The 13,376-nt window shown below is 40.0% G+C and overlaps 1 protein-coding gene across 4 annotated transcripts in view; it reads left to right on the top strand.

The window, feature by feature from the left end:
• Nucleotides 1-13,376, top strand: part of TRPC4 (transient receptor potential cation channel subfamily C member 4) — a 270,872-nt gene that overhangs the window by 36,309 nt on the left and 221,187 nt on the right. Inside the window, exon 1 of one of the 4 annotated variants that reach the window (XM_061639303.1) lies at nt 852-937. The exons of the other annotated variants lie outside the window; for them this stretch is intronic. The gene's annotated coding sequence lies outside the window, so the exon portion shown is untranslated. Of the gene's footprint in view, nt 1-851; nt 938-13,376 lie in introns of those variants that run through there. 4 annotated transcript variants of the gene reach the window in all.

Below are 13,376 nucleotides of genomic sequence, written 5' to 3'. Positions count from 1 at the left end.
ATTCGGATTTGGCACTGGATTTCCAATTAATTTGCTTATTTGCTATCGCTGTGGATTGGATTTTTATGTAGTGATTTTCTGTGGCTATTTTTTGGAAACCATTTTTTTTTTAAAAAAATCCACATCTAAAACATTTATTAATATCAACAATTTATTGACATTTATCGACTGATTTAAAAAATCAGTATTTTTTCCAAGGAGGGAAAAAACCAGATTGGTAAAAGCAGCGGATTGTGGACAAAGAACAAACTCAAATCAATACCAGCCTGTTAGGTCAATGGAATGTTTTTGAAATGGCACCTGCCAATGGATCCCACCAGGTGTGTTTTCACAATGGGTCGCCTTGGGATACAGTCCCGTTACTTTTTTTTGCAGATGGTCCCCTCCTGGTCCCCTGCTAGAGTGTCTCTACAGCTAATCAAGTTGTGCAATTCCCAAGGGCCGAGTGTGCCTTTCCTGGTTGCCTTGGGATAGAAGACAGAGTCAGGAGGACCTGAGAGATAGAAGTTTACATGGAGAGGAGGGGGCCACCTGTGAAGCCCAGGTACTTACTTTCTTATGACCACTGCAAGCTCAGGCTGCCAGCCAGCAGCAAGCTTTGGGGGAGTGATTGGGGCTTGCTTTTAAAAAAAGTTGTGAAGGGAAGCATGGAGCAGTGGATGGTACCCTGCATAGTGAAGATGCTATTGTCTGCCAGCAAGTGCTTCCTTTCCTTTGCCCCAGGGAGGAGGTGGGGGGGGGTTGTTCAAGGTAGGTGTGTGTGTGTGTGTGTGTGTGTGTGTGTGTGTGTGTGTGTGAGAGAGAGAGAGAGAGAGAGAGAGAGAGAGAGAGAGCTTTTGTTCCGTGAGGACCTACCCCTAAGTAAATATGCCTTACAGCCCATATGCATGCTCACTCAGAAATAAGTCCCACTGTGTTCAGTGTGGCTTACTACCAGGTGAGTGTGTAACTCAATGACAACTGTAGGAAGATTATCAGAAAAATCTGACAAGGCAAATGTAATACCATGCTACTGATTTTGTGTGTGCGTGCAGGATCTCCACTCTAAAGCAGTAACTAGAAACCTTCTAGGATTGGTACCTTACCCTTTTGGAGCTGAGAGAGAGAGAAAGTGTGTTGCTAATTCTCTCTTTTTTTAAAAGCAAAAAAGGGGGGATGTGTGAGTATGATCCAGCCCAAAGCCAGGAGGTAGGAAGGGAGAGGAAAAAAATAAGTTGGGGGAAGTGTGTCTGTGCTCGTGCAGATCCATATAGCTGGGTGTGTGTCTGGACGATTCTGTTGGGGAGGTAGAGTTATGTTACTATAAATATTTCACCTGCTGTAAGACTGGTAATGCTACATTCAGTGTACAATCAGGTGCTGTATTTCAGATGCTCATGCTGGGATAAATTCAAGATTTAAATAGTTAAAAATCAAGCCCTGATTCATTTGTTGTGCTTATCTATTAATACTTCATAATAACTACAGATTTTTTTCTTTTTCATTTTTGAGCAAAAAGGATTTGAAATCCCCACTCAGCCATGAAACTCATTTGATGCCCTTGGGCCCAACCTATCTCACAGGCTTGTGAAGATATATAAGAAGGTGTAAAATGGCTGCCAAGGGGAACTAAGGCTGCAATCCAATAAATGCTTACCTGGGAGTAAGCCCCACTGAACCCAACGGAGCTTACTTCTGAGTAGACATTGGATTGCAGCCTTAAGTGCTTGTGTCATAGGCATCAAACTTTGCTTCCCTTAACAAAAATGATGTATGTTTATAAAGGAAGGGGCATGTTTCTGTCTTTACCCCCTACCTGCCTTAGTACACCTCCAAGCTTCAACCAATCTGACTTGATTATTGTGTGTTTAGATGCATGGATAAGTCCCAATTGTATTCAAGTGTGCTTACTCTCAGGTTGGTGTGTACATGGGGCACTTTCACCAAGAACCTTTCTCTGCCCCTCCCTCACAAAAAGCCTAGGCTATAATCCTGTACTCACTTACCTGGGAGTAAGCCCCATTAAACACAAAGAGACTTGCTCTGAGTAGATGTGTATACCATGGGATTTTTTTTAACATCCACATTTACTGTGTAGTAGAATCTGCAGAAAATAATTTATAAGGTGTACCTGATCTCAAATGGAGACAGAAGCCACTAGCTAAGTGCAGGAGAGGAGAACACAGCAGCTGTTGAGGACCACTGGGATTCCTGGTGTCCGAACAACTCACTTATCAATCGCAGAGACTGAAAGCTAATTTTTATTGAATTTTATTATATTTTATTACAATTTTATTGTATTGCCACCCTGGGCTTATTTGGGAGGAAGTGCAGGATACAAATTCAATAAATAAAATAATCTTAGAAGAGGACATGGATGTGAGGGGCATGGTGTGACTATTATGAAGGGACTCTGTACTTCTAAATTTGCCACTACGCTACTGCCCATCCCTAATGAAAATAGGGGTTGACTCATACATGCATGTATCATCAGATGCTTACTCTGTATTTGATGGCAAGCCTCTGAGTATGTGACCTGACTCCTTTGAAAAACATTGTGTTTAAGATTGTGAGTTGCTATGAAAGTCACACTGTGGTGTCTGCTGTGTTTCATTAGAGTTGCCAGCCCCTTCAAATTAAAAAAAAAAACTTGCAAGAAAGTTGGTCCTAGGTTTTAAAATAGGGATATTCCACGTGCAGTCTCAATTGTGTTAATTGGGTCATTGACTTTTGCACATTTGATACTGATAATCTCTGTGTATAAACCAATTCTGCCATGCAAGTGGTAGGATTAATCTGAAGGGATTAATAACTGTGTGTGTGGAGAAGAGACTTAAACATGTAGGAAACAAAGTTTATTTGCCAGGGACAGATTATCATGGTGCCTCCTTTGGCCACTGAAATTCAATGACGATGGGCTGCCCATCTTAAATATTTCACAATTTACTAGTTTAACAAATTAGTTGAATTAGAATGATAACGATAAATCTATCCATTTGGAGAGTGTCTGTTTAGTAAGACATGGATATCTTTGGAAAGTTTGCCCCTTTGGCATATTTTAACTGGTTTCAAGTGTTGGTTAGAATAATTTATTTGTATATTTGCAGTTACTAACCATCTGCAAAGCTGAACAAAATGCATGTAATATTTGAATGGAAATGTCACAATTTCTCATTAAAATTCTGGCACTGAACAGTTTGACCAGCTGCTAAAATGGATCATTTTAATTAATGATAAAATCAAACACTAAATTCCTTTTACGAACCATTTTCTGCTTGTAGGCAAACGTGGCTTATTTCCAATGTGGGTTTTGCACAGAGTTAAAATGTAACCACTTCTGAAAACTTTTGAATTCTCTTACATAACCCCTCCCCCTGATTTACTCAGTATGTAACAACTCCCTCACCCTGACATGTGAGCCCTATTAATGGCAGTTAAGAGAAATTACTTGTAATTTGGCACTTGATTTAATGAGGCCTACCAGGATTTGCAATGACATCTTGTTTTACAATATATGCAAATTATAATTTTGTACCATGGGATTACTGTTTTATAGATTTTTTTTTACTTTCAGAGTGTCTCCACAGTAAAGCTCTTTAATGTAGCTTACTCCATATGTTTTTCTGAAATTATCTCAAAGTGAAATTAAAATAGAGATTTCATAAGGTATTTAATATGCGGTATATTATCCAGCAATGCCCTTTTCCATGGCAAAGACCTTTCTGTAAAGTTTACGAAGGAAAAAAAGTCCTTTCTAATGTTAATTAAAAATAGGGTTGCCGGGTCTCCGGTTTTTGCCTGAAAACACCAGATTTTTTGGGTCCTCTCTGGGTCTCTGGGTGAGTCATCCCAGTCTCTGGACTCTCCGCTTTCATTCTTTTTTAAAAATAAGTTTCTAGGTGGTCTGGTCCAAGTGATATACCGCAAAACATCACCCCCTCTGCATCTTCTGTTAAATGAGCTCATAGCTGGCTGCTGTAACCCTGCCCTTTCAGGTTTGTAGCCAATAAGTGAAGTCAGGGTGGTGATTGACAAGGGATTTGTTGACCTCCAGCTAATAGGAAGAACCCATTGCAAGGCTAGAAAACTTGTCTTTTCCTGCTTTTCCTTGTCTGAAAATCTCATTAGTTGAGTAAGTTTATAGCTTTAATAAGTAGCAAAAGTCTCTTTCTCTCTGTGTGTAGAAGATGTAGAACAAAAAAAATCACAGTGGGATCTTGGTGGGTAATTGTTTACTGTAAAAATGTTCAGTTATAATTATAATAAAAGTGTACATGCAGGGTTTTTTAAATTACTTGCAGAAATAGCTTATTACACATTTTATCTTGCAAATAATTTTAAAACAGATTTTTTTTACGTGCACATGCAGCTTATGGTGGCATTACAATGCATTATACTTTTCTAATTATGACGAATCAAACAAGTTTAAATTTTCCTGGGCTGTTGAAGAGGGCAGCTTATTTGTCTAATTCATAACCCATTTTGAAAACATCACAATATGAAGCTTTAATCCTATACTTGCTGTTCTGGAAGTAATGTTTTTAGCCAATAAGTTAAGTCAGGGTTGTGAGTTATGACGGATTTGTTGACTCTTGGTTGAGCTATAGCCCATTGCAAAGTCAGAACACAGTTGTCTTTTCATGTTTGCCTGAAAATCTCATTAATTGTGTGCAGATCCGAAGATGCAGAACAAAAAATCACAGCAGGATCTTGGTAGGCAATTGTTTACTGTAAACAATTTCATTTATGATTATAATAAAAGTGTACATGCAGGGTTTTTTAAATTACTTGCAAAAACAAATGTATTATACATCTTATCTTTCCAAAGTTTTTTGAACAGAAATTTGGAAGAAGTGTACATGAAGCTTATGATACGTTATACTTTTCCAATTATGAGGAGTCAAACAAATTAATTTTTTTCTGGGATGTTGAAGAGGGCAGTTTATTTGTCTTATTCATATCCTGTTTTGAAAAACCTTCCCAATATGAAGCTTTAATTCTATACTTGCTTTTCTGGGAGTAAAGCTGCAATGCTAATCCCACACACCAGGAGTAAACCCCATTGAATTCAGTAAGACTTACTTTTGAATAGACATGGTTAGGATTGTGTTGTAAATGAATGCGACTTTTGAGTGAACATAGCAAAGGATTGTATTCTTTAATATAAGAACACAAGATCCTTCTAGGAGGAAGAAAATGGAAATGGACTGCCTTCAAGTAGATCCTGACTTATGGTGACCCTATGAATAGGGTTTTCATGTTAAGCGGTATTCAGAGGGGGTTTACCATTGCCTCTCTCTGAGGCTGAGAGGCAGTGATTGGCCCAAGGTCACCCAGTGAGCTTCATGGCTGTGTGGGGATTCGAACTCTGGTCTCCTAGGTCATAGTCCTTAATCACTATGAAGAGTGGGATAGAAATTCATAATAAATAATTAAATAAATATTCATAATTGGTATAATAATAAATACCCTATGGCTATTATGCCTTATGCTTGACCCAAAAGGCAGTTTTCCCCATAATTATACAGTCACAAGAGTTGCTGTATACTATAGCCAGCATGGATTTTTTGCATTCCACAATGTTAAATTGAAAATACCCCCATGCCATTCTGATGCTTCCCATAAGCTCATTTCAAAACAAAACCTTAAAAAACCTATAGTCCTGAACTCAGAAATGCTTACTTAACAACCATCTAAATTTTCATGGTGATACACAAAACAGTCAGAGAGAACTGAGAATTCAAAGGGTAAAAAGAGAGAGAGAAAAACCAGACCCCTTTTGGACTTCTTTTCTGTCAGAGTTCTCATAATTTGTTGATACTAACTAAAAATCAGCCATGTTCACAGAGTACCTGTAATCGTGTTACTGACTTTGTCCCATTCGCTGACCTTCATCTTTTGAGTTTAACATTTTTAAAAATGCCTGGCTGGTTTTTAATTAATTTAAGAAATTTAGCATTCAAGTCAATGATAAGCCAGGCACATAACAACAGCAGCAAGGGAGTGTGATGGCAACATACTTGGTAGCCTCTGGCAACCATGGAAGGAAGGATATTTCCCCCCCTCCCTTTCTGTTTGTAATTATTTGTTGTATTTTTGTGTGATTGTGGACCCTATTGTTGTTAAGTGCCTTCAAGTCGATTACGACTTATGGCGACCCTATGAATCAGCGACCTCCAGTGGATCTGTTATAAACCACCCTGTTCAGATCTTGTAAGTTCAGGTTTGTGGCTTCCTTTATGGAATCTTTTCGGTCTTCCTCGTTTTCTACTTCCTTCTGTTTTTCCCAGCATTATTGTCTTTTCTAGTGAATCATGTCTTCTCATGATGTGTCCAAAGTATGATAACCTCAGTTTCATCATTTTAGCTTCTAATGATAGGTCTGGTTTTAACACCCAATTGTTTGTCTTTTTCGCATTCCTCAGTATCTGCAAAGCTATCTGGACCCTATAGGAGATGCATAAATCCCTTGACATAGCTGTTTGGGTAGGTGATGGTAATGGAGTCAGGTCATTGCTCCAGTGCATGGGAATGAATAGTATGGTCTAGGGGCTTACCTCTAGGACTCTTACCCCAAACCTCAGAAATGAGCAGGGTACCCAGTTGTGCTCTATAAAGGTCATTGAGGGCTTACAGTTTAAGGAGCATCTCTTCCTATATCAAGTGTGAGGAACCCTTTATGGCTGGTGTGCCAGTCAACAGATCCTTATCCCTCCATCCTCATCTCCAAAATTGGACAGTTGGGAAGGGCTGCCCACCTGTTACCCACCTGATTTCACTAAGATTGTTGCAATTTCAAAGAGCAGCACAGGGCTGTTTGAAAGCCCCTTTGCAAAAATCCCCATATTGCTGTTTGAACCTCCAAAAACCAGAGGTTTAAACAGCATTGTGGGCTGTTTGCAAAAGGGCTTTCAAACAGCCCCTTGCTGTGCACGCCAGTTCCCAGCAGGGGAAGTGGTGCATGCAGCATCAACCACCCCATTGGATTGACATCAGCTGATTGGGGAGGTGGGCGTGGTTTTTTAAAAATGGCTTCATTGGCCAAATTTGATCCCCTGGCAGGCCAAGACTGTCCTGTGAGATGGAAGTTCCCACCCCTGCCCTATATGAACCCTCCATCCTTTTAGCTTTAAAGTAAAAATATGAGAATGGCGGAGGCATGACATAGGGCTTCTTCATGGAATTAATTTCCTACCTGAAATGATCTGCCTTAGCCCCAAACTATAGCAAGTCTTTTCTTTACCTTATACATACTCGGGGCTTTTTTTGTGATGGCACTCACAAATACAGAGTAAAGTCACATCTTTTTTTTCTTTTTTTGCTGCCCATGGCAGCCATTGCACTTTTATTAAGTTAGGAATAGCATCTTCTCATTTTCTACAAAAAAATGGGGGGGAAGCATTGTATATACATATAAGACCATCGGTGTGAATGTTGTTTTAAATATTGAAAGAAGGGAAACAACCAAAGAAGTGGAGGGATGAAAGGAAGAGACCAGTATAAATGGTTCAACAGGCTCCTTCCCAGGGTCATATAGCATAACAATAGCTGATAAGCACAGCCTCTAACTTCCCTGGTGGGGAGTTAACTGCTCCAAGGTCTACACTGTCTGGTTAACAAGGCACCTTCCCAGCATCACACAGCACTCTTGGCAGAGCATCAAATGCCTATTAGGAACCTCAGATAAGGCCCCAGGTGGCTCTGAGCTCACATTGACCATTCCTTGACCCATCTCCCTGCTTGCTTAGATGCTGAATGCTAAACTAGAGAGAACTAAGGCTGGGGGGGAATACAAGCCCCCCTTGCCTACAGGCAGCTATTCTGCTGGTAAAGAGGCTGAACATTTGCCCACAAAGTGGTGTTGGCACAAGCCTGCGGAACTCCCTCCTGACTGAGATTAGACAAACACCTTATTTGTCATGTTCTGGCCCAATGCCAGATCCCACAGAGAAAGTGGCAAGGCAGGTTGAAGGTTGCTGGACCACAGATAGCTCCAAGTGCATAACTGGCTCTAACCAAGGTGGGGAGCAGACTGAAGCCTCTTCTTATTTATTTATTTATTTAATTTCTTAGTCTCCCATCTGGCTGGCTATCCAGCCACTCTGGGCGATGTACAAAATAAACATACAAATACAATAAGCATTAAAAATCTGTCTCTGTCTCCACACTTCTTCCTCCAGGGTCCACCCACTTGAAATAACTTCATAGTGTTAAAGGGCCAACTCTCTCGCCTGAAGGGTACTCCTCCTCCATTCCATAGCTTCTCTCCTGGTGCATTCCCTATGCCCCTGTACTGGTGACATGCACTGGGAGGCATCTGGTTCTTTGGGCTCAGGGGAAGGTGCCCATAAGGCTCTTTCCCAATAACAAAGAAAACTAAATTAGAACAGTTAATATTGGACCAGGCTCCTATAGAAAAACTAGATAATCCTTTTGTTTGTGCAACAATGCAGGAAGGAAAGATAGAAGGTAAAACTAATGGATGGGATTTCAGCATTCCTCCCCCTTGTGTTACATCCATCTTTTTACAGTCTAGACAAATTGGCACAATAGAAAGGATGGAAGAACAAGGGCCTTGCCTTGAATAATCATTGCAGAACATGAACACTTTACATGTAGTCTAGTCTCCAAAATGTATACTTTAATAATTGACAAAGCAACAGTCTTAATGATCAATTTGAAGACAATATGCAAAGGTGAGGTGGATACACAAGTCTCAGTTAGTTCTTGCAGTAGAATGTGGGAAAAGTCTTTCAGCAGCAATGCAAGAAAATGTGTTAAAATGAGTCCTTAGGTGGTACCTAACCCACATTAGGCTAGCTTACATTACTAAGGCAAGAAATAATAAGTGATGGAGGGGGTGTGGCTCCTGCGACTCATACGTACACTTATGCTGGGTTTGTGAGTAGGTATACAAAAACTGGGTTTTTATGTTTACTGAAATAATAAGAAAGAACAAACAAACCAGAAGTGATTATGTCTCCGACGCTGACTTTATTGAATATTTGGGAATGGGAGGATGAGGAGGTATTACATAAAACATTAATGAGCTTTATGTTTGCTACTGCAACAATGGAAATAAGTAAGAACTAGAAAACAGAGGCGCACTTAATGTTGGAAAACGTGTTGCAGTGTTTATGGCATATTGTGATGGCTGAGAAATTAACTTTTAATTTGAAACTGGCAAAGGGGTATGCAGATACAATGGATTATTATACTGCCTGAAATGTGCTTGCTGTTTGTTTAAGGGAACAATAGCTTTCATCGGGAATGACAGAAATATAATGTATGTAGGCTACCCCATTAAGATGAAAACCTGTTTCTTTTAGACAGTTATCATTATAGGGTTGCCAAGTGTCTGGTTTTTGCCTGGACACTCCAGATTTCTGGGGTCCTCTCTGGGTCTCCAGGTGAGTCAGCTTAATCGCCAGACTCTCAGCTTTCATTGTTTTTAAAAAATAAGTTTCTAGGTGGTCTGGTTCATGAGATATACCCCAAAATATTAGCTGTTGCCCCACAACTTCTGTGAAATGATCTCTTAACTGGCTGCTCTAACCCCACCCTTTCAGGTTTGTAGCCAAACAGTGAAGTCAGGGTTGTGATTGACAAGGGATTTCTGGGACTCCAGGCAGTACCTAGACCCCATTGCAAAGGTACAAAACTGTTGTTTTTTCCTGTTTATCTGAAAATCTTGTAAATTGAGTAAGTATATAGATTTCAGCAGTACCAAAAGTCTTTTTTTCTCTTCTGTGCAGGAGTCAGACAAGTTTAAATATTCCTGAGCTGTTGAAAAGGGCAATGTTTTGAAAACCTTCCCAATATGAAACTTTAATCCAACACTTGCTTTTCTGGGAGTAAAGCTGCAATGCTAATCCCACATATCCAGAATAAACCCCACTGAATTCAATAGGATTTACTTTTGAATAGACAAGTTAGGATTGTGCTGTAAATTAATGGGACTTTTGAGTAAACATAGCAAAGGATTGTGCTTGTGTTGTAAATTTTCTCTCCCCCTCCAATCCTTTTTTTTAAAGCAGTTAGGCAGAACTTATTCAAGTATTACTGCTTTCATTACATAGGAAACTAATACTGGGTTTATTTAAAAAATGTTTTGCAATGACCAACTGGTTTTGTCAATAAACTACTATATGGGGTGTATATATTTTTACATCTCCTGTGTGTGTGTGTGTGTGTGTGTGTGTGTGTGTGGGTGTGTGTGTGTGTGTTCTTCCCAACAACCCCATGAGGTAGGGTTGCCAATTGGAAACCAAGGTAACTCACAACAAGAATTAAATGCATTTAAAATCCAATAACCATAAAAAGTATAACCAGTTGCAAAACAACTTAAAGTGGCATGATTCTGAATTTTGGGTTGGGTGAGTGTTCCTTACCACTTGAGGCTGCAGTTCTGTGTATGCTTTCCTGTTTGAGTAAGTCCCATTGAATACATTGGGACTTGCTTCTGAGTAAACAATCATAGGATTGCACTTCAAATATCTTTTCAGTTTATGTAAATAATAGACATCTTTGACAGTCATGCTTATATAAATATTTCTTCATACTATGTCCCAATAAGAATTTGATTCCACAGTAGGGTTGTACATTATTACTTTCTCTATATTTTAAGTTTGCCCTTTTTCCTTTGGTGGTCATGGTTCTCCTCTGTTGTTTTCATCCTGAGGGGCAGATTGGGCTAAGAGTTGGTGAGTAGCCCATGGTCACCCAGTAGGGTTGCCAGGCTCAGGGCCTGAGAATGATTCTGTATCTTTAAGAGAACAGAAAATTCAGCCAAGTGCAGGTTTTCTTGCAACACTGTAATGGGAAAAACCACAAGGTGAAATTCTCCCTCCCCCCTGCACAACTTTTAAAGATACAGAAGACCTCTTGGTTGCCAGGACCAGCCTCCAAGAGGTCTTCTGTATCTTTAAAAAGTTGTGCATGGGGAAGGGAGAATTTCACCTTGTGGTATTTTCCCATTACAGAGTTGAAAGAAAACCTGCACTTGGCTGAATTTTCTCTTCTCTTAAAGATACAGAGTCATTCTCAGGCCCTGAACCTGGCAACCCTATCACCCAGTAAACTTTGTAGATATTTCCATTTTAAAAAAATTATTTAAAATGATTTACATGCAGGCAAAGTTTATTAAGTAGATCCACACGGTACATGTAAAGCACATCCAACTCACATTTAAAGTGCATGAATTCCCCTAAAGAATCCTGGGAAGTGTAGTTTTCCCCTCACAGTTATTGTTCCCACTACCCTTAACAAGCTATAGTTCCCATGATTCTGTGGTGGGATTCATATGCTTCAAATGTGTGTTTAATGTGCTTTAAATGAATGATGTGGATCTGCGGTAGGTATGTTGTGCATTCATTAGTGAATTGAAAAGAACAATTTTAAAATATACTTTTTTAAACAAGGAAAAAGCTGTAGCTCAGTGGCAAGGCATATACTTTGCATATAAAAGTCCAAAATCCAATTTCTGGAAGAGACTATTGCCTGGAATCCTGGAGAACCAATACCAGTGCATGTGATCAGTACTGACCTAGATGGCCTGAGTCGGTATAAGGCAGATTCCTTTGTTCCTAAACGTGGAAAGAGAGCCAAGGGCCACAGTGACTCCAAAATTGATTTACGTATTTTATTTACAACATTTATATACCGCTTTACTGTAAAAAAAGGAATTAAAACAATAAAATTATAGGCAAAAACAGTTAAAGACAGGTATTTAAAAACATTCAAAATAATAAAACCAACAATGAATTAAAAAGAGATAAAAAACACAATAGCTTCTACCTGCCCGGGTAGGCTTGCCTAAACAAGAATGTTTTAAGCAGGTGCTGAAAAGAGTACAATGAAGGTGTCTGCCAAATGTCAATCGACAGGGAGTTCCAAAGGGTAGGTGCTGCCACACTAAAGGACTGATTTCTTACAAGAGCAGAACAAGTACTATGTGGCACCCATAACATGGAAAACACACCTTGAACTTGGCCTGGTAGCGAATCGGCAACTACTGCAGAAATATGTGCTGGTAGGGTCTCACTCATGTCAGCAATCGTGCCACAGCATTCTGCACTAACTGCATCCCCTGGTCAGGTTGTGCTGCATGGGAATTTCTGTGACCTTGGCTGACTGGCTGCCAGGATTTTTTTAGTTTTGATTTTTGGTTACAAATCCTGACTGGTTGCAGGATGCTGGGTTTTCTACCTTACTCATAGGAATTTTGTAGTGATTGGTATGGCATTGTATATAGGAAATCATCACTGTCTTTTGTTTTTGTTTTTCTGTTTGCATTTCATTTACCTTTAACCTCACTCCTTTACATCACATCCATAGAAGCAACAAGAATGGTTCCATGTGGTCAGCACAACCCCCTTAAACCCACTGATGATGCACCTTGTTGATTGCATGACAGTTTGTTTCTTGCCCAATAGTGGTAAAAGAGAATTCACATACTGGGAAGCGTGGCTGCAATTGTTGTTTCCAAGCTGCTGTCTGTGAAGGTAGACCAAACCATGTGTGTTTTCTCTCTGTCAATTATTATTCACTGAAATTGTGTTGGCTGTCAAAGTGATTTTATAGCAGCCCACAAGGTAAACAGAAAAGGGTAAAGAATCTTCTTATTCTTGCTCATTTCTCAAGTCTCTTTCTGAAGTGAAGAGTCAAATCTGTAAATAAGTTTGGAGCATCCATGTTAAAAGGTACAGGCAGGGCATTCCAGGCAGGGGGTTGCCAACCCTACTTAGATATGGATATCTTTGCAGAGGATCCCTAGTCAAGCTTTCTCAACAGCACTATCCAAACCATATGTACTCAGAAATAAGCCCTATTGAGTTCTATGAATTTTAGTAAGTGTGTTTAGAATTGCATCCATCTTTACTCCTGAGTAGGGTTGCCAGGTTCAGGGCCTGAGACTGATCCTGTATCTTTAGGAGAAGAGAAAGTCAGCCAAGCACAGGTGTTCTTGCAACACTGTAATGGGAAAAACCACAAGGTGGAATTCTTCCTTTCCCCTGCACAACTTTTAAAGGTACAGAAGACCTCTTGGTTGCCAGGCATGGCCTCCAAGAGGTCTTCTGTATCTTTAAAAGTTGTGCAGGGGGGGAGGGAGAATTCCACCTTGTGGTTTTTCCCATCACAGAGTTGCAAGAACACCTGCACTTGGCTGACTTTCTCTTCTCCTAAAGATACAGGATCAGTCTCAGGCCTTGAACCTGGCAACCCTACTCCTGAGTGCTTCTATCTAACATCTCCACAGCACTAAGCTGCTGTCTTCCTACAGTGGCCTTCTGGTGACTGGCCTGGCCTGAGGGCACTTAAACCCTTCTTGCCAGAAGTAAGTAGGTTAGATTAAAGGTTCCCTACCCAGGCTAAGATTTCTATCTTAATTTCCAGTC

This window comes from Rhineura floridana, chromosome 1 (assembly GCF_030035675.1).
Source record: "Rhineura floridana isolate rRhiFlo1 chromosome 1, rRhiFlo1.hap2, whole genome shotgun sequence".
NCBI classification, from domain to species: domain Eukaryota; kingdom Metazoa; phylum Chordata; class Lepidosauria; order Squamata; family Rhineuridae; genus Rhineura; species Rhineura floridana.
This window is presented reverse-complemented; position numbering and strand designations above follow the sequence as displayed.